At 38.8% G+C, this 20,069-nt stretch overlaps 1 long non-coding RNA gene and 1 other non-coding gene across 2 annotated transcripts in view; both read left to right on the plus strand.

Annotated features, from left to right (window-relative positions):
- LOC121159707 overlaps positions 1 to 20,069 on the plus strand; it is a 108,103-nt gene that overhangs the window by 75,699 nt on the left and 12,335 nt on the right. The window lies entirely within an intron of this gene.
- On the plus strand, positions 13,435 to 13,541 carry LOC121159779. Its single transcript, XR_005884432.1, has one exon. It is a non-coding gene; the product is annotated as a U6 spliceosomal RNA (small nuclear RNA).

Here is a 20,069-nt window from a genome sequence, read left to right on the forward strand (position 1 = left end):
CTTTCAGAAAGATCAGTTGAGCTGGGCTTCTATGATGAAAGAACTCACGGACTGATGCTAGGATTGTGGAAGTTGAGGACCAAACAAGTTGATTGTAAATGTTCTGTAGAAGTTAGGGATTCGATCAGCTCACTGCGTAAGGGAGTTCGGACTCTTTCTTGACAATTCATGACCAGTTATGGAGAGTTAGTCTCAGTCTGCTAACAAGTGTGTCTATAGTCTTAACACAGTCTGCTAGTCTCTCTTCAGATCATCTTCATCCTCCACCTTTGATCATTAAAGACTGTTCCTTAATTACTTTTCATTAATTCTGCCTGAGTTGTTTACTTTATTTTTAAAGGTGCACTGGATAAAGTTTAGGCAGAAACTTGCATCACAGGTTGGGTCACATCTTAGCTTAGATTCCTAACACGTGGTGGTTATAGCTGCATTCTGAATTATGTAGTTTCTATCAATTTTGGCACTACTCTGAAAAAGTATTGTATTGGTTGAGTGCTTCCTCCATGCCAAGTGACTATGTGGATTATTTTGTCTAACCCACAAGGAAGGTATGTTATTATAGTAGTGATGAGTATTGTCATCATGCAAGGTTATTTCGACCCAGGGATCCCACCTCAGTTGAGCCAACATGACTCTGTGTGGTCAAGCCGAGGCCAAAGAGGATTCCTAGAGAGCACAAGCTCCCTGCCCTTAGGCTTCTGCATGGGTTGAGAAAAGTGCTGAAGAAAGAATCATGACTAGGGCTATGTTGTCTTCTAAAATACATGTTTTGAACTGTATAAGAATTCCAAACATGCTGTGACATTCATGGTTATGGTGCCACAACTATCTATCCCCCTCTAAGAAATGTCATAGTTTACCCCAAATGCCAGTAAGTTGTTAGAAAGACCAATGGGTAAAACCTCCATCAGTGATGTTGGGTTGCAAGTTCAGGCTGATGCAGGAGCTATGTTGATTGAAGATGTTTTGAGATGATATCTTTCCATATTTCATAATACTTGATAAGTATAATGTCTTATAAGTTAGCATATTTATTTTTGTTGGTAAATTTTGCCTTCCCTGTGACATGAACTCTTTGTGCTGTCATCATGTTGAAATTTTTGCCACGTACTGCTGTCAGATAACTTCAGGCGACTGGTCTGGGGCATATTCTCACATCATTATTCATCAACCAGCAATTATTTACAGAGAATCAATTATGTACTTTAGATATGCTAAGCGCTCAAAAAGGTAAAAGAGATCCTATTTTGCTGAAAACAGTAAATATTGTTCTCTTGTCTGTCCAAAAAGTTTAATGAGTTATTCAAGCGGGAGACAGAGAGAATAAGGAGTAAGTGTTTCCTCATCTGCTAGTTTATTCTCTGAATGCCTACAAAACCAGGGTTGGCCAGAGCTGAGGTCTGGGAGCTGGGAACACAGTCCAGGTCTCCTAAATGGGTAGGAGGAACCCAGTTATTTGAACCATCACAGCTGCATCCCAGGCTCTGCTTCATCAGAAAGATGGAATCAGAAGTTGGAAGCAGGGATTGAGCCAAGTATTCCAGTGTGGGATACCGATGGCTTAATTGCTAGGATAAATGCCTGCAGCTTTCACTTGTCCTGTATCTGTAGAATTTTTCTCTCCCTCTTTGAATTCAAGAATATTTTCTCCTGTTGATTTATATATCCTAGCAATAGAGCATTGAGAATACAGTGAAATATGATACATGTATTAATGCCAATAAGGAGCTAAGATAAACAAAAATTGATTTATTTGCTTTTTAGCATTGCCAGCCATTTGCTCAGCCTGATTGTTAAAATGAGTTTTCAGTCTCATTGAGGTATTTTAATGAAGGCCGTGTCCTCACTCTAGCCAGATTGATAATTCTGTCTAAACTGTCTGAATTCAGATAATTATACATAGCCACAGTTGGTGGCATCTTAATATAGAATTATTTTCTAGAATTTGAATGAAGCCTAAGATTTGTATCTCAGCTACTTAATTGCTTTTGCTTCTCTCATGTCGCCTTCCCCAATAGATAATGGGAATCATAAACTGGAGTTGGGCTTTTGGATTTGCAGTACTGATGACTTTCATGGAATGTTTTTCATTTTCTTGCCAAATGATATACTATAGCTTAATGACCCTCCTTAAAGCTGCGGTGTGTCACCCTGCAATGATAAAGAGAATAATATAGTTGGAATGAGCTTTTGAGGATAAGAGGATAGAATACAGCTGATTTCTAAAATACGCATGCATGCAGATAATTGGGCAAAGCTTCCAGTCCTTCTACTAAATATCAGAATGTGAAACTGGTGAAGCAGTTTCCACCATAAATGATATATGGAGAAGAAATAACTTTCAAGGTTTATTTGTTTTCAGTAGTGCTGGAGGGTATAGAGAGAGACATTGATAGCCAAACCGAGTTGAATTTCCTCTGAGTGTTTCCTGTATTGCTAGGGTGTTAGGTATCGTTTTGATTCTAAGAAGCAGATACTGAGTGGCTAAATAACCTGTAAGCAAGCAAACTCACAAAGGCATTTTACCAGAGGATGCAGGATAGTGGGGACCCATGTCTTCAACATCGTCAGGATCTGTCCTGGTTCCTTTCTCTGTATATTCATCTGAACCTTTGGTTCTTTCCGGTAAATATCTCGAAGGTTCATGGAGCAAGCTCATGGTGCATTGTGGCAGCTGGAGCACCTGCTTACCACCTATGTAATCTTGGAAATGTTGTTTAACAAGTCTGCACCACTGCTTACTTCTCTGTGAACTTGTAACACCTCTGTAATCTTGGAAACCTTATTTAACCACTCTGTAGTTGTCTGTGAACTTGGGATAATCATAGCTTTTCCTTTAAATAAATGTCACCTGTGTACCTGAGTTTCTTGCTTGAGTTGCTGAAGAGGGATATCATGGACTGAATTGTATTCCCCCCAGTTTCATGTACTGAAACCTTCACCACTTAAAGATATGAGTGTGTTTGGATATAGTATATTTCAAGGGGCAGTTAGGTAAACAGCCTGCTAGTATGATATTAATCCACTACAATGGGAATTCTCGGAAGAGGAAATTTAGACACAGTGATGTTAGAATGTGTAGGCTGAGAAGAAAGAGTGAGGCTCAAAGGGAAGGTGGCCATTTCCCTGCAAGCTGAGGACAGAGGCCTCAGGAGTCCCACTTGTCAGCTTCTTCATTTGAGATTTCTCGCATCCAGAATTGTAAGAAAAGGAGTCTATTGTGTCAGCTACCCAGTCTGCAGTACTAGGCTATGGCAACTCAAACAACCTAAATCAGTGGCTTTGCAAATTTGAAACTCCCCGTTATATATTTCTTTCCAGTCTCATTTGAATTAAAAAAAAGCTATTAAAACCAAGATTTAGAAATTATAGGAGTCATAATGTCTTCATTTCATCCCTGATTTTATGTATTTGGTTTTTCCTTATTTGTCTACCGAAAGGTTAGTCATTGTATCTTTACAAAGAATCAATTTCGTTTTTATTGATCTTTTGTTCCTGGTCATTTATTTATGCTCCGAGTTTTATTATTTCTTTCCACCTACTAATTTTGAATTGGATTTGCTTTTGCTATCCTAGTTCTTTAAGGTAAAATCATAAATTGTTTCTAAAAATCTTTCAACTTTCTTGATGCAGATATTGATTTCCATGAACTTTGATCCTATTATTAGTATTCCTTTTGCAATATCCCATAGATTTTAGCATGCTTGTGCTTCCATTTTCATTTATTTCAAATAAATTTATTTGATTTTTCCAATTCTTTATTTTTCATGATACAGTTCCTTAGGCTCAGGGATTAATTCTTCCACCCTTCCCTAATTCAACCTTACCTGTCCCTGACTGTTTTCCTCTATATTGTAACAATAAGAAACGTAAATTTTTTCATTGATTTCCACCCCCCTTCATCTTTGGTTTTTCTGTAGTAGATTATTTAGTTTTCAAAGTTTTTATTGTTATTGATTTCTACCTTTATTGCATTATGCTCAGAAAAGATACTCAATTACCGTTCTCTGACATTGAGCTTTTGGTAGCTTGTCTTAAACAATGTTTCAAGAACTCTTGAGAAGAATTGTTAGAATTTTCTGCAGATGTGTATTAAGTCCAATTGAATTAAGGTAAGGTTTAACTTGGCGTTTCTTTGTTGATTTTCTGTCTGAATGATGCATTCTATTATGAAGGTGGGGTCTAAGAGCAATCCCTTTAAACCTATTAGTATTTCTCTGATGTAGTCGGTTGTTTCAATATTAGCTGTATGACATTACAATCGTTATTTCATCTTGCTAAATTGAACCCTTTCTCATTATGTAACTACTTCCCTTTTCTCTCTTTTTTTTGGTTTTTATTTAAAATCTACTTTATCTGATAAAATATAGCTGCCACTGTTGTCTTTTGTATTTCATTTATAAAAATGTATAGTTTACTCATTTTTATTCTGTGTGTGTCTTGAGAAGTGAATTGTATTTCTTGTAAGTAGCATATAGTTTGGTCTACTGCCTTTTTTTAAACAAAAATTTTATTTATTTGAAAGACACACAGAGAGAGAGAGAGAGAGAGAAAGAGAGAGAGAGAGAGAGAGAGAGGCAGGCGTAGGGAGAGTAAGATCTTCTATCTCCTGGTGCACTCTCCAAATGGTTGCACTGGCCAGGACTTCCTGGAACCCCATCTGGTACTAACATATTGATGGCAGGAACTCAAGTACTTATGTCATCTTCTCATGCTTTCCTGGATATATTAGTAGGGAGCTGGATCAGAAGCAGAGTAAGTGGAACTAAAATCAGCACTTGAATCCATTTACAACAATACCATCTCTTTAATTCATTTACATTTAAGAAAATGCCATTTGTTATCACTTTTGATTTTTTAAAAGATTTATTTATTTTTATTGGAAAGTCAGATATACAAAGAGGAAGAAATACAGAAAGGAAGATCTGTCCCAAGTGATTGCAACGTCTGGAGCTGAATTGATGCGAAGATGGGAGTCAGAAGACCTTCTTCTGAGTCTCCAACTCTTGTGCAGGGTCCCAAGGCTTTAGGCCTTCTTCAACTGCTTTCCCAGGGTATGAACAGGGAGCTGGATGGGAAGTGGGGTTGTCAGGATAAGAACCGGCACCCGTATGGGATCCTGGCAGGTTCAAGGCAAGGACTTTTGCTGGCTAGACCACCATGCCAGGCCTACTTCTCCCTATTTTAACAAAATGAGATTCATACCCAAATTTAGGGAATCCTTAGTTTTGTGTGCTTTCACTCTAGGGTTTATGGTTACACTGTCATTTACTCTCATGGTAGATATTATAATGACTGCTGAACAATATAGTGGAGGTAATTTTGGATAAAAGTAAAACAGAATTTGAATGCCTAGAGTGGGGAAAGATCTTCCTAGGTTGATTTATTAACATACACTTCATTCTCTAATGGTAAGATATATCCACGCTATCAGTAGTCTTTTTGTGGATCCAAACTAGAACAGATGTTGGTGTTAGGAAAATAGCCTCATGAAGATCCCAGACAACTTTCCTGACAGATCAAGATCTTGCCCAGGGGTGTTTTCATGACCTTCCTTAATGACAGGCTTAATCTGATTCATCAAATGAACAGTAGGCAAGATGAGTGAGAGGGGACGACATGTGTCTCTCCTCTTAACAGAGGTGGCTAGCACACTGCTATGGTATGCTCTCAGGTTTTCTCCTCCCCTCACGTAGTCCTCTCCACAGGGAGACGAGTAAACCATGTTGCTGAATCAACTGGCTTGGCTCGAACCACTGATATCTTCTTCTTACTGTCTCCTTGATGAGCAAGATCATTTGTTTTGATTTTGCTTGCCTGTGCTGCAGCTTGAATTAGACTTATTCTGGATAAACACAGAAGTTTTAGAATTGAAAGCTCACTCTTGTCCTCATAATATCCACCCAAGTTTTTTTTTTTTTTTAAAGATTTATTTATTTTTTATCTAAGAGGCAAATTTACAAAGAGAAGAAGAGAGAGAGAGAGAATCTTTCATCCTCTGTTTCACTCCCCAAATGGTTGCAATGGCTGGAGCTGAGCCCATGTGAAACCAGAAGCTCCTCCAAGTCTCCCATGTGAGTGCAGGGGCCCGAACTTTGGGCCATCTTCCATTGCTTCCTCCAATCACTAGCAGGAAGCTGCAATGGAAATGGAGTGGCTAGGACACAAACGGGTGCCTGTATGGGATGCTGGCACTGTAGTGTGCTTTATCTCTGTGCCTGCCCCTCTAGCATTGAGTTTTTAAAGTACTGGGTGATAATGTCACTAAAAGTAGCCCTGAGACTGAGTTAAGCCAGCAATTTAAATGAATATTTTAAGATAGGAAATGGACAGAAGTGCTTCAAGGGCTAAATTCAGTTTTCATTTATTCTTTGTTAAGTGATAGTCAACACAGTGCTGTGTTATAAAGCTCAGGTAATTCATTAAATAGAATGCTTTGAACTTAATTCGTGCATTCAGAAATATTTACTGAGTACCTACTAAATGCTAGCCTCTTAATTCTGGCAGCAGTGTGAGAAATCATAGACTTTTTTTCCCCTCTGAGATGTAAACAGTCTGTACATTGGAAAGTTACTTCATGTCTTACCTTTGTGTTGGAGACTGGCACTCATGGCTGTCTGTCAAATGGAACCTTTGTTTGGGAACATTTTAATGTGTTAATTATCTTTAATTATCTTTCTTAGCAAGCATATTACTTTTTTATAGCGAATTTTCTTAAATACAAACTTGCCTATCTCTGCAGTGCATCCTCTGCATTCACTTGAGTCCTTTGCAATTCAGATTTTTCATTTTTAATGCAATTTGTTTTTTTTTTTTACTTAAGGGAATTTGTCTATACATTAGATCCTTAGACTTATAGCACATGAATGGTTATTATTACGACAGAATTCTCCTTGGTGCCCAGTTAATGTGATATTAATACAAAGGACAGATTCAATGTAGTTCCTTGATGAAATTCTGAGAATATAATGATAGTTTCCAATCTCCCATCCTCCCTTCCTCCCTTTTTTCTGCTTCTCATTCTCTCCCTTGCTCTCTTTCTGTTATCTTTCTCAAAAAGAAATCTGGCAGCAATTCTTTGCTACAGAACATTAGCCCCAATTAGTACAGATCAGTTTGTTTATGGCATAAAATGCACTTGCTGATAGCAAAGTTCATGTGACAAGTTGCTTTCCAATTTTGAGGTTATCATATCATAATAATCACATTTTTTTTATAATCGATGCTACATTTTTACTTATTTCCTTATTAGCCTCTGGAATTATTGATTTCAACTATGATACAATAAAACCAAAGAAATTGCAGCTGACATTATTGCTTTACCTAAAGGCAACACATTAAAATGTGCTTTAAAAAACCTCCCAAACACTTTACAGAATTTGGAGTGGAAGCATTAGATATTAATAGAAAATTCTTCAAGGCTGTAAGTGTGCCAGCCCATACCACTGCTGTGTCACAGAACTGTGGCATTTTTAATTAATCAATGGACACCATCACTGGCACATTTGATTTTTTTAAAGAAGTATGCCTACTTAAAATTCATAATTTGGGCAGTTGGATTACTCTCATTCATTCGTTAATTTAGGGGATTCTGCAATATCCTGGGCATACAGGATTCATACAGAGAGAGGCAATGTGGCATATTAGCAGGAGCACTGGATTGAAAGTTAGAGATATAACGTAATTGATCAATAACCTTGGGCCAAGATATACCTTATTTGGATTTTGTTGTAAGAATTTTGAGAGAGTGTAATGAGGAACTTTGGACACCATAAGAACCTTATCTGTGAGTGTTTTAAAAATCATATGAGCTAATGTTTGTTAAGTAGAAGATTGCTCCAACTAGTAAAGCCAGTAACCCAAAGAGGGCCTGGGGATGAAGCACCAACAGGAGACCAGTGATGGTAGAAGTCTCTGCGGAGTCTCCCTTTATTGCTCCTTCACCCCTCCTTATATACTCTTCCCCCCACATCCTCATTTAGCAGGATATTGGATACAGATGAGTGCAATTAGTGCAGGTGTTTTTAGCCACAAGCCCAGTTCCTATTCCTGCCCAGTTCCTGTTCCTGTCCAGGCTAATGAGCACTAATCAACTCCTTAGCCCAAAACAGAAGATACTTGTTTAAAATTACCACAGTTGCTGTGCTTATATTGCCTTTAGGCAAATGTTAACATTAAATGAGTCTTTTAAAATTTTTCATTACTCTACAGATTAATGAAAGTGAAGATGTATAACAATTTTATTCAATTAAATATGTGTATAGGTTAAATATGCTTATAGGTTAAAGCTGTAAATGAAATTTAATAATGATAATTCTGAATTAAAATTTGCTTCTAGAATTAAATATACCCTTTCACAACCGATTGCAAATTGGGAGCTAAAAAGATGTGTTTATGTTGTTATTTGACAAATAAAAATTATCCAGCTATTCAGAAATTTAGTAAGTTTTCTTTTTCTAATTTATGCAAAAAGTCCCCAGTTTATAAATGGATTGCATTCCAAAGTACATTTTATGTAGTATTTGTTGCTGCTGCTGTTGTTTTAGTGAGGGAGGAGCAAAGAAAAGTTTTCTTCTACCAGTTAAACGAAAGAAATACCTGCATGCTCTGGGATTTGATGCTTTCTTGCCTTTGCTCAAACTTTCATACCTGCCAATAACTTGAATCCTGCCTATCCATCAAGGCCTTGGGTAGCAGAGACCATGTCCTGTTCAATTGTGAGAATGGACAGCTTTGCAAGTCCTCAGGGCCTCTGGAGTCGTCCTTCCTTTGCTGTTCCAGCATAGTAGCAACAGCTGTATGCGGTACAACAAAGGAGGTTAGATTCTTCCTGAGGTTAGATTCTACTGCTGAGGTTCTTGAAGGGCTGGGTTTAGTCTAATTGGTGCTTCCTCTTCCCTGACCTGCAGATGCACATTGCTTGCAGTTTTTATCTGAACCCTGTCCAGACTGTGAAGTAGCAGTATTAGTGTGTGGAGTGGGATGTTTAAAATTGCGTGTAACTGGGCGAGTTTCTACACACCATCAACAATGAGGCCACATCAGTGGTACAGACTACACTCTCAGCACCTCCACTTCCATCAAGTGTCTGTTGTAGAACCACACAGGTTTCCTTGATGGGGACCTGTTTGACTTCTCAATTCTCTAATTCCAGGCCCTTCTTCTTGTGGCTTGTTAATGACACAAACAAGAAACAAACAAACAAAAAACAAAAACCCTACCCTCAGTGGCATAATCTCTCATATATCTGTTGGCATCATTAGCCCCACTAATTTTCTTAGTGAAGAAAAACCTTGCTATTCAAAATAATTACCAGATACCCCTGAAACTTTAGAATATTTTTACAAGTGTTTAAGATAACCTCAAATCTGTACATAGAAAGGTGACAGAGCTGTAAAAGTAAAATAACTTAATAGACTCCTTTTTTCCTATTTTTCTTGTGTCTCCAAACCCATTTAAATATTTATTAAATTATCACGGATATTTTTGGACTTATGCTTTCTTATGGAGTTAAACGCATTGCCCCTCTAAGTGTTAGGTGTGAAATTGCGGTTAACTCCAATGGAAGCAATGAAATTTGAATAGTAGATTAGTTGTTTCTGATGTAAGAAAAAATAACAGAGTCTGTGACATCCTAGTTTGGGGAGTTAGGCATCACTTTGAGTATTTTTTTAACTTCACTCTTTTTTCACTATTAATTCCTTCGATTTTTTGGGGGGTGGTGGTGATGAGGGGAGGATCTTGCAGATCCCTGTGGCTATAGTCATCTTTAGTCATCTTTCCCCTAGTTTGTTTTCTCTTTTTATTCCAAGTGGACAATTATACTTGTCCTTCAAGTTATTGTTTTCCTCTATTGTATTTTTATTTTATAGTACAATTCCATAGATTCTAAGGTTTCCCCATCTTCTCCATATATTCCCTCCCCTCCAACTTACATCCCACATACTGTAAGAATAATATAGTCCTTCATAAGCAGTCATAAGTCCATCATTCTATTATTTAAGTGTGTCCTAATCTTGCTGGTACAGACAATAACAGACGGTCCAACACCCTATTGTTAAGACATATCCAACAGTTTCCTTGAGAGTTCATCTTTGAATTGGAAGTAGAGATGCCTATTGCATTGTATCTTCATCTGGATATGATTGTCTCTATTATGCAGTTAATATGCATTTCCTTAAATGAGAAACCATAAGACAGAATCAACAACAGGAATAATATAAAACCAAAGACTTGTAGCACCATGGAGTTAAGTTACATGCTACTGAATAACTGATGTGTCAGTGAAGCAATGAAGAAGAAAAGATAAAAGCTTCTTGGGTGTAATGATACAACTGTGTGATCTACGAGTCAGTGAAGAATTTAATAAGAGAAAAACTATTCTGAAGAAATGAAAATAAACTCAATATCAAAACCCATGGGTTGTAGCAAAAACAATATTGAAAGGGTTATTGATCTTATACATTGCATTAAGTTTGCCTTACATCAGAGTGAACATATGGTATCTGTCCTTTTCAGATCGACTTATTTCTCTGAGCAAAATGGTCTTTAGTGGGACCATTTGGTTGCAAATTGAATAATTTCATTCTTTTTAATATCTGAGTAGTATCCCATGGAGTAGTTGTACCACAGTTTCTTTAACCACTTCTCTTTTGGATGGGCATCTGGTTTGTTTCCCTGTCTTTGCTATTGTGCTGCTATAAATATAGGATTCCAGATCCCTTTCTCACATGCAGATTTCATTTCCTTTGGTTATATTCCTAGAAGCAGGGTATCTGGGTCATATGACAGGCTTGTTTGTTGTTCTCTTAGCACTCTCCATACTGATTTCCATAGTGGTTGTACTAGTCTGCTCCCACCAGCAGTGAAGGAGGGTACGTTTCTCCCCAGATCCATGCCTGCATGTGTTATGAGTAGAGTTCTGAATGTAGGTCAAACTTACTGGAGTTAGGTGGAACCTCAATGTGCTTTTTATTTGTATATCCCTGATGGGGAGAGAACCTGAGCATCTTTTCTGTTAGCCATTTGAATCTGTTCTTTTGAAAAATGTGTGTTCATTTCCTTTCCCCAGTTCCTCACAGGTATTTTTTTTTTTTTTACTGTCCCCGAATTTCTGAATCTCTTTATAGAACCTGTATATTAGCCCCCATCAGTTGTGTAGTGTGCAGTGGTTTTCTCCATTCTGTTGTTTGCTTCTTCGCGTTGTTAATTGTTTTCTATAAGTTATTTTGTCAGTCTTCTGTACTGTGGAGTCTACTCACAGTAGTTTTTAAAGTTTTAATTATTACTGTTTTCAGTCCTCAAATTGTCCATTTGGTTATTTAGTTGTTGTGCTGAAGCTATTTTTTAAAATTTTTTTAAAGATTTATTTTTATTATTATTTTTTTTTATTGGAAAGGCGGATATACCGAGAGGAGAGACAAACAGGAAGATCTTCCGTCCGATGATTCACTCCCCAAGTGAGCGCAACGGCCGATGCTATGCCGGTCCACAGCCAGGAGCCTCTTCCGGATCTCCCACGCGGGTGCAGGTCCCAAAGCTTTGGGCAGTCCTAGACTGCTTTCCCGGGCCACAGGCAGGGAGCTGGAAGGGAAGCGGGGCTGCCGGGATAGAACCGTTGCCCATATGGGATCCCGGGAGTGCAAGGCGAGGACCTTAACCACTGTGCCACCTCGCCGGGCCCTTTTTTTTTTTTCAATGTTTTAAGCATGTTTTGGCTTGTTCCTCAATGTGTTTTTATGATGGTTCCTTTACAGTTGCTTGCTAGATCATCATCTCATGCCTGTCATCACAGTGTTGACATATATTCTCCTTTTCTTACTAAACACTGCACTTATCCCAGTTCTCAGTATATGTGATGTTTTCCTGAAACTTGAGTTCTTGGATCTTTGAATCTGATCTAAATCTCCTCTAATACCTGGCTTCCTTGGACACAAGTACAACAGAGGAAGCAGGTGGTCATGGCCTTTTATTTTCATTTAAGAGTCGAGGTCCAAATTTTCTACTTGTTTTCCACTGGCATGGAGGGCTTATGATGGAATCATGTGTATGTGGAGATCTTCTTACTGCTGTATAGCTGTAGGATTTCTGGCTTATTAGGTCTTGACTAGTAACGCCCTGAATCTGTGGAACAGGAAGGAATGAACACCTTGTTGCTAGTTCCTAGCAAAGAGAAGTGGTTGGAAGGGCCTGGACCCATTGTGTTTTGTGGGGTATCAGTCTCGTCTCTTCGTTAGGCCCCTTTGCATTGTTGTGCAGTAGAGGGGAGGTGCCTTATTACCACTGGGTTAGGGTGGAAATCTAAGTTTTGCAAATGGGAGGTGGAACGTGTTTGATGTTTGGCTGGAATAGAACAGTTTTTATCTGAAATTTCTTGGTAAAATATTCTTTTCTGATACTTGGCATAGAGAGGAGGTGTACATTGGAGCATGTTTGCTGTTGTGCCCAGTGATGCATCTGTATTGATGATTTCTACAGTTTCAGATTTGGGAGATGAGAGACAGCTGACTCACCACGCTGTTGTTTCTCAGGTTCCTACTCTAATTTCTCTCCCCATTCTTTTTACTCTTCAGAGTCTTATGATTTTGGAAGTAGAATAAACAAGGTAAGGTAGTTTTCCATTTTGTTTTTAAATAAAAGGCAATTCATCCAGAATGCTAATGTAAAAGTATGTTGGAATGTTTGTGATATGTGCAAACTTCTATCAAAGTGAAACCAAATTGCTTAAACAAATTCAGGAGAACTTTTTTGTCCCAATTTGTGATGAAGATTCATTATATAATACAGGTAGAAGAGAAAGAAAAGCATTTTGCATAAGTAAGTAGATGCTATTTTAATGAGCTTAATTTTTTATCATTTAGATTATAAGATACTTTTAATATTTTATATTTCAAACATGTATATGTATCGATGACAGTAGTCCACTTACTAGTGGGATTGGCTCAGTTCTATTAAACATAGATTTGACTATAATGCTTGATGAAAACCACTGGACTAACAGAATTCTTCCCTTTCAATCAGAAGCCTAAAAACAGATGATAAGGTTTGAGTTCATGTTCAGAACCAGAAATCCACACAGAATGGAGTTCAGCTTAAAACAAGCTTTATTGGGAGCGTTCCTGAGCAAGGTTCTCTGGTCTGGTACAGACAGCTGGCCAGAGAAGTCACGCCCAGGGGACGTGAGTGGTTGTGTTTATTAGGAGGCTATAAAGATGGGGATTGGGGACAAAGGAATGTGCCTTATACAGTGCTAGAGTGCTATAAACTCCCTTCACATTGGTAAATTCCTACATCACAGCTGGACAAGGAGGGAGCTGCCTTCTTCAGGTGCGGCCTTACCAGTCACCCTCCTCAGGCTCCTCCTAAGCCACCCCTCACCCACCCTGGCAGGGCCTTACACAGATCCAGACAATTTGGTTTTAAGAATGATTTGCTGTGCTCACTTTGGCAGCACATATACTAAAATTGGAATGATACCGAGAAGATTAGCATGGCCCCTGTGCAAAGATGAGAGACAAATTTGTGAAGCATTGCATATTTTAAAAAAATGAATTGCTGAGTCTAGCATTTAATGGACCAACCAGAATTAAGACATGCCATGCCAAGTTTTCAGCATATTTCATAACTGTAATGGTTTTGTGTTGTGGGCTAAGGAGTTGATTAGTGCTAATTAGCCTGGGCAGGAATAGGAACTGGGCAGGAATAGGAACTGGGCTTGTGGCTAAAAACACCTGTACTAATTGGACTCATCTGTATCCAATAGAGGATGTGGGGGGAAGAATATATAAGCAGAGGTGAAGGGCCAATAAAGGGAGACTTCGCAGAGACTTCTACCATCACTGGTCTCCTGTTGGTGCTTCATCCCCAGACCCTCTTTGGGTGCACATTACTGGCTCTGCTGGTCAGAGCAGTTTTGGTTTTAAACATACACACAAATGTTTACTATTAATATGGCAATTCTACACTGCGTAAAACTCTCCGGGATGTGTTCCAGTGCTGGGTAAGTGCTGGTTCTGTCTGTTCTACCTAGTGCTTTTAATGTATCAGTGGCTCATTGGGATTTGGGTGTTCATGTAATTGTGGAACAGTTTTTCAAATTATTAATGCTAAGTGATTTTGAATTACTAATGTTAAGTCATTGCAAATGCTGACTAATCAGTGGAGTCAGTCTTCCATGTGGACAGAGTGTCAGCGTGTTACGTGTCACTAAGGCAGGCCATTTTATGTCTTTTATCTTTAGGGTCATCTTAGTACACCTGTGGGAGGGTCTGATTACCTGAGTAGCTACATCAGTTGCTCATGGGTGCAACTGTTTCAGGCATTCAAGTGAGAGTGTTAAATTAATTCTGTAGCTCAAGTTCAGAGGCTCAGCCTGATTTGCTGCTTATGAATCTCAGGATGTAATTAAAAAATGTTGAAATAAAAAGAGAGAACCTTTCTTGAGTAAATTCCCCAACAATATTGTCAAGGAAGTGTTGAAAGCGCTCCCTTGTCAGCTCTGTGGACAGGATCCATAAGCTTTGTAGGACATATTTTCGTTTTTCTTTTAAAAACCAAGAAAAGCCAGTCCCCTCTGGCCACTGCTGACTTGCACTGAGAGGCTGTAAAAGTGCCCGCAGCTACAGATGCGTTTTTAATGTGCACTGATATCCCAAGAAGAGCAACCACACCTTTTATGAGGCTAGTGTGGTTGCCATGTGCCCCCAAAGCACAGCTTGTGTAACAAACAAGAAGAACCCTTTCTTGATTTTGATTCATTGCAAATCTGTGGTTTGGGAATAACGGTATGACTTCAAATGCATTCAGGAAGCCAATTGAGAATTACATGATCTTTCTTAAGGTTTGTGTTTGTTTTGCTGTGGAGAGTACTGCAGCATGCTGCCGTGTTAAGGAAGAGTGGATGGTCAAAGGGAAAGGAGGAGATAGCATGTGTCTGATATTTCCTATCTGATAAGGTTATCTTTGTTTGTTCGTGAAGATCATTGTTCTAAATAAAAATATAAAATGAGTACTATTTCTCAGGGAGAGCTACTGCTTTGAAATGCTGCCATTACAGAAATAATTTTGGGGGGTTTCTGGTTTCTAATTGCTTTTGTTATCAATGTGTATTCCAATGAACATTTTGCAGCATTGAAAATCTTTAGATTTTGAGTATTTGAGTCATTTGAAGTGAAGTCTTCTGAGTTAGGTATTTGGAAGTGATACTGTATTCTAAATACCGTAACAGGAGCTGAAACCCTGTCATAATATAGAAGGCCAACAGTCACTTGGCCGTCAGTCACTTGTTTTAATTGTGCTATAGAAATATCACTCAATTTTAGAAATATTGAGGTTGATTGACTATTTTATCTTTTATGAAAGCTTGGTCATTATTTATGCCATTGAAACTGCATAGAATGGCCACCGAAATGACTTTTCTTAAAATTAGGAAACACTTGTTTGGTCATGGGAAAATTCTAGTTTCATTTTGGTTGGGGTTTAGTATCCCTCATAATGAACAGTTCTCAACATTACTAATTGCATACCCCCTGGGAGCACATTATTTATCTTGTCGTCAGCACTGAAAAATTGAAGACCCAATATTAATAGGAAAATATTGGATTTGAGTTTATTATCTTTAAGAGTATGTGTTTATTATTATATTTTTATTATATAGTTTAAAGATTGTTTGAGAGTCAGAGTTATAGAGAGGGAGAGAGAGAGTGCACTTAAATCTACTGGTTCACTCCCTAGATGCCATAATGGCCAAAGCTGAGTCAGACCAAAGCACAGAGCTTTATTTGAGTCCCAAATGTGTTTGCATGAGTCCAAGCAAGTCTACTAGCTCTCTCTTCCTTTCCTAGGCCGTTAGCAGGGAGCTGGATTGCAAGTGAAACTGCCAAGTCTTAACCCATATGGCATATTGGCATTGTAGGTGATGAGTTTACCCACTATGCCATTATACATGACCTCATTTATTAAAATGTATAAAGAGTAGATTTCATGGATATGATTTTAGAATACAGTGATAATTTTGTCTCTCCTACCTCCTTCAGATTTCCTTCCCTTTAGTTTGTTTTTGTTTGTGGTAACTTATGTTCAATTTGCAATCAAAGTCTTGTTGGTCTTCTAAACTAAGAGTTGTAGAGCTCAAAGGTAGATTGAGCTCTGTTCTGCAGAGTTGTAAGCAAGGGTTATACACAATGATCAACTTGCAAGATGTCAGCTTAATTCCATGTCCGTTGTTATGCCATGCTCTATATTAGCTATAACTAATGAAGAAATACTTATGAGTTTTTGGGGGGTGGCTTATTTTACTAAGCAGAATGGTTCCTAGTTACATCCATTTTATTGTAAAAGACAAAATTTCATGTTTTTAAAAAGACTGAGTATATTCCATCATGTGTAAGTGCTACATCATTAGGATGGATAATTGTCCACTTGAATGCCTTAACATTTGTGACCTTTCCAGGTTCTGTGGCTTATGAATGAGAAAGTGTATTTCTTCATCCTCTCTCTCTCTCTCTCTCTCTCTCTCTCTCTCTCTCTCTCTTTTAGAAAGGAGCTCAAGAAGTCTGGTATCTCATTACCTAATGTTTTGATTCTTTAAAAAATAATTTAGTGTCATGAATATAAAGAGAGCACATTTCATGTAGATCAGATACAATTTTAAGAATATAATTATGCCCCTCGTCTCACTTCTTTTTCCATTCTTTCTCTTAAGATTTTTCAATCATGTATTTTCTATTTACTTTACAGTCTCACTGTTAACATTCTACTAAATAGAGTTCAATAAATAAAAAAGTAGGAAGACCACTGAATACTAAAGAGTCACACATATTTCTCTGATATGTGATTTTTGCTTAGTTATGCAACAAGGAATTTAAAAGTATGCTTCAGTGTTGTAATTTCCATTCTCTTCATTAAAATGAAATAACTTGATAAACATTAGTTTTCAGAGTTAGAATTTTAAGAAAGACATGGATGAGATTTGATTTCTCTCTGCTCACAGGGAGGGCAGGAAGGAGGCACAGGGATGGCTTGATTTAAGAGCAACAGTAACAGAGCCATGCAGTGCAATAGGAGGTTGAGAGGGGAAGTAATTCACTTTGTCTTTGGGAGATGAGGAAAGCTCTGCAGAGGCCGTGCCCTTTAAACCCCCTCTCCGTTGAAGTTCTCACTCAGCCAGAGCGTTGTTGGTATATGAAAATGTTTTTAATTTTACATGTTTATATTATATCCTGTAATTTTGCTGAATTTCTTTATGAGTCCTAATGGCCTCTTTGTGGACCTTTTGTTTCCCCTAAAAGCAGAGTCATTGGCAGACAGGAACAGTTTGAGTCTCTCCTTTCCAGTTTGTGTCCCTTTGACTTCTACTTCTTGAATAATGGCTCTGGCTGAAACTTGCAGACTGTATTAACTACTAATGGTCAGAGTGGGCATCCTTGTTTGATTTCATGTGTTGGCGGAAATGTTTCCACCTTTTCTTCATTCAGTATGACACTGGCTGTAGGTTTGGCATAAACTGCCTCAATTGTTCTATACTCAATGTTTAATGTTTTTTAATCATGAAAGGGTGTTGGGTTTTATCAAAGGCTTTCTCTGCAACCTCTGAGATAATCGTATGATTTTATTTTCATTTTGTTAATGACATGTAACATGTTTATTGATTTGCAGGTGTTAAGCCATCACAAATTCTTGAGATAAACCTCACCTTGCAGGGCAGATGATCTTTTTGACTTGTTGGATTCCGTTTGAAAGCATTTTTATGAGGATATTTTTGCAGCTGTGTTTATTTGGTTGATAATAATTATCTTCATTTGTGTTGTTTTCTGGTTGCTAATTCAGATAGTTCTGGCTTCATGGAATGCATAAGTAAGGATCCCCTGATTTCAGAATTATTTAAATCACTTGAGCAGAACCCTCAGAGCGTACTGCACTTCAGGGACCCTGGGATGACATCAGGAGGTTGTCAATCCCCAGGTACCGATGCAGTTAGGATCGTGGTGTAGTTGAAGAGCTTGTGTTGAAGAGCTGCAGAAGAATTGAGATTGGAGTTCTGAGTCCAGCGGTTCGGCTGTAGGGGAGATTCCCAAAGAAACAACATCTGAAGTGACCCCAGACCTGACTCTTGCATGTGCTTCTCAGTATGGGGTTCAGCTGTCTGGCACCCACATCAGCCTACACACATACTGGCAGTTGCTGGATCAGTTCTGTCTCCAGCCCTATCTATTATGCATCTACTTTGTCATGTGTGCTGTGATCCCCTCCATGAGATTTAGCCCAGTGTGCTGAGTCTTCATAGTCAAATATGGACCCAGCTCCACCCATTAGCATCTCAGGACCATGGCCTATGCTAAGACCTCAGTTGTAACTCATCAACAGGTCACTCTCCACTGTACAAACTGTCTTGTCACCAGCCACGGTTATCTCCAGCAGTGGCAGAATTGCCTGTTATTCCCATGAGTCAAGGCAGAGTTCAACTGTAGTTCCACTTCTGCAAATTAAATATGGTGCTTCAGGGAGCAAATGTGGGCTGTCTTCATGGACCCAAGCCGTCAGCTGCAGACTTCAAGGCCACACTTGAAGCCATGCAATTCTTTTGGTCAAAGTCACCAGTGGCAGGGGTCGTGGTCTTCTCTCACATCATGGAGGGAAGATACTACTTTCTTGCTAGTAACCCGCTGTGTAGATGGAGGAGGGAGGCTGTGTTCGCTGTCCCGCAGCTAGTCTTGGATCTGATAATCTTACACATGGATTACTGACTGATGGTCAATAGCTGAAGTTCATTAACAGCATCAGACTTTTAATGACTGAGGCTCACACAGGTATAAGGAAGGGAGATTTGAAACAGGATGTGGTTTATGAGCTAGCATGCACAGGGTGGTGGTCAATCATGAAACAATGTGTTCTTCGGGCAGCCACCTTTCTGATCTGGTATCAAAGCTTGAGGGTTAGGGAGCTCCGGCTCTCATGTATTTCCACTCCAACTGCTTCAGGATCTTTGCCCGAGTTCCTGATGGTTTTTCACAGGATTAGAGCTGGCTATGGTTTTACACCGGCAAGGATGCCCGTTCATTTTCCTGTCCTCCCACAGGCCTGGCTGGGGAATGCCTGTCCTCGCACCTTGCTGCCCGGTGGAGTCTCCGCTATGTTTTGCCTGTTCTCCACTGAATGTTTCTCAGCTCCGTGGGGTTGTGCTCCTTCCTTTGTGTTCCTGGGATTTTCTTAAGATTTATTGATTTTTTATTGGAAAGTCAGATATACAGAGGAGGAGAAGCAGAGAGAAAGATCTTCCATCCACTGAATCATTTCCTAAGTAGTTGCAATGGCCAGAGCTGAGCTGTTCCAAAGCCAGGAGCCTCTTCCAGCTCTTCCACGTAGTTGCAGGGTCCCAAGGTTTTGGGCTGTCCTTGACTGCTTTCCCAGGCCACAAGCAGGGAGACAGAGCCACAAGGACAAGAACTAGCGCCAGTATGGGATCCTGGTACATGTAAGGTGAGGACTTTACCCGGTGGGCTACAGCGCCAGGACCTCCGGGTTTTTCTGTGGTTGAAATTGTATTTTTTTTTTTGCTGCTTAGCCATGGTGGACTTTTGTTGTTTGAGTTGATTAATGTAGATTTAAGGAAAGATTATTTTGAAATGAGAAGCCATCAAAACCTGATTATTAAACAAGGGGAATGATTTTTGGCAACTAGTAAGACTCACAATTTAAAATTAGGAATTTTAAACCATCAGTAGTATCTTCAGTTTAAACAGGGTGGTTTAATAAATCTCATGGAGAATTCTTGGAATCTCTGAAAGTTGCATGGCTAGTGCTAGAGCTCAAAAGAGTTGAGACAATTTCTCCTAAATTAAGGGAGGTTTCTCTGAAGTAGAAAAGGCCTTTAGAGAAATCATAGTCCAGAATTGACTTTCATTATTATGCTTAAGAGTTAAGTGATGGCAGACTCTGAAAATTTACCATGTAAAGTTGTTTTTTTTTCCAAAATAAGGAGCTTGCAAGAAGCTTACTCTACAATTATTTTTTGTTTGCTGTGAATGCTGTTTTGATCTCTTTCCATTCTTTGTTGTTTGGCTGTTTGCAGT

Source organism: Ochotona curzoniae, unplaced genomic scaffold (assembly GCF_017591425.1).
Source record: "Ochotona curzoniae isolate NIBS_2020 unplaced genomic scaffold, NIBS_Ocur_1.0 contig_43, whole genome shotgun sequence".
Classification (NCBI taxonomy): Eukaryota; Metazoa; Chordata; class Mammalia; order Lagomorpha; family Ochotonidae; genus Ochotona; species Ochotona curzoniae.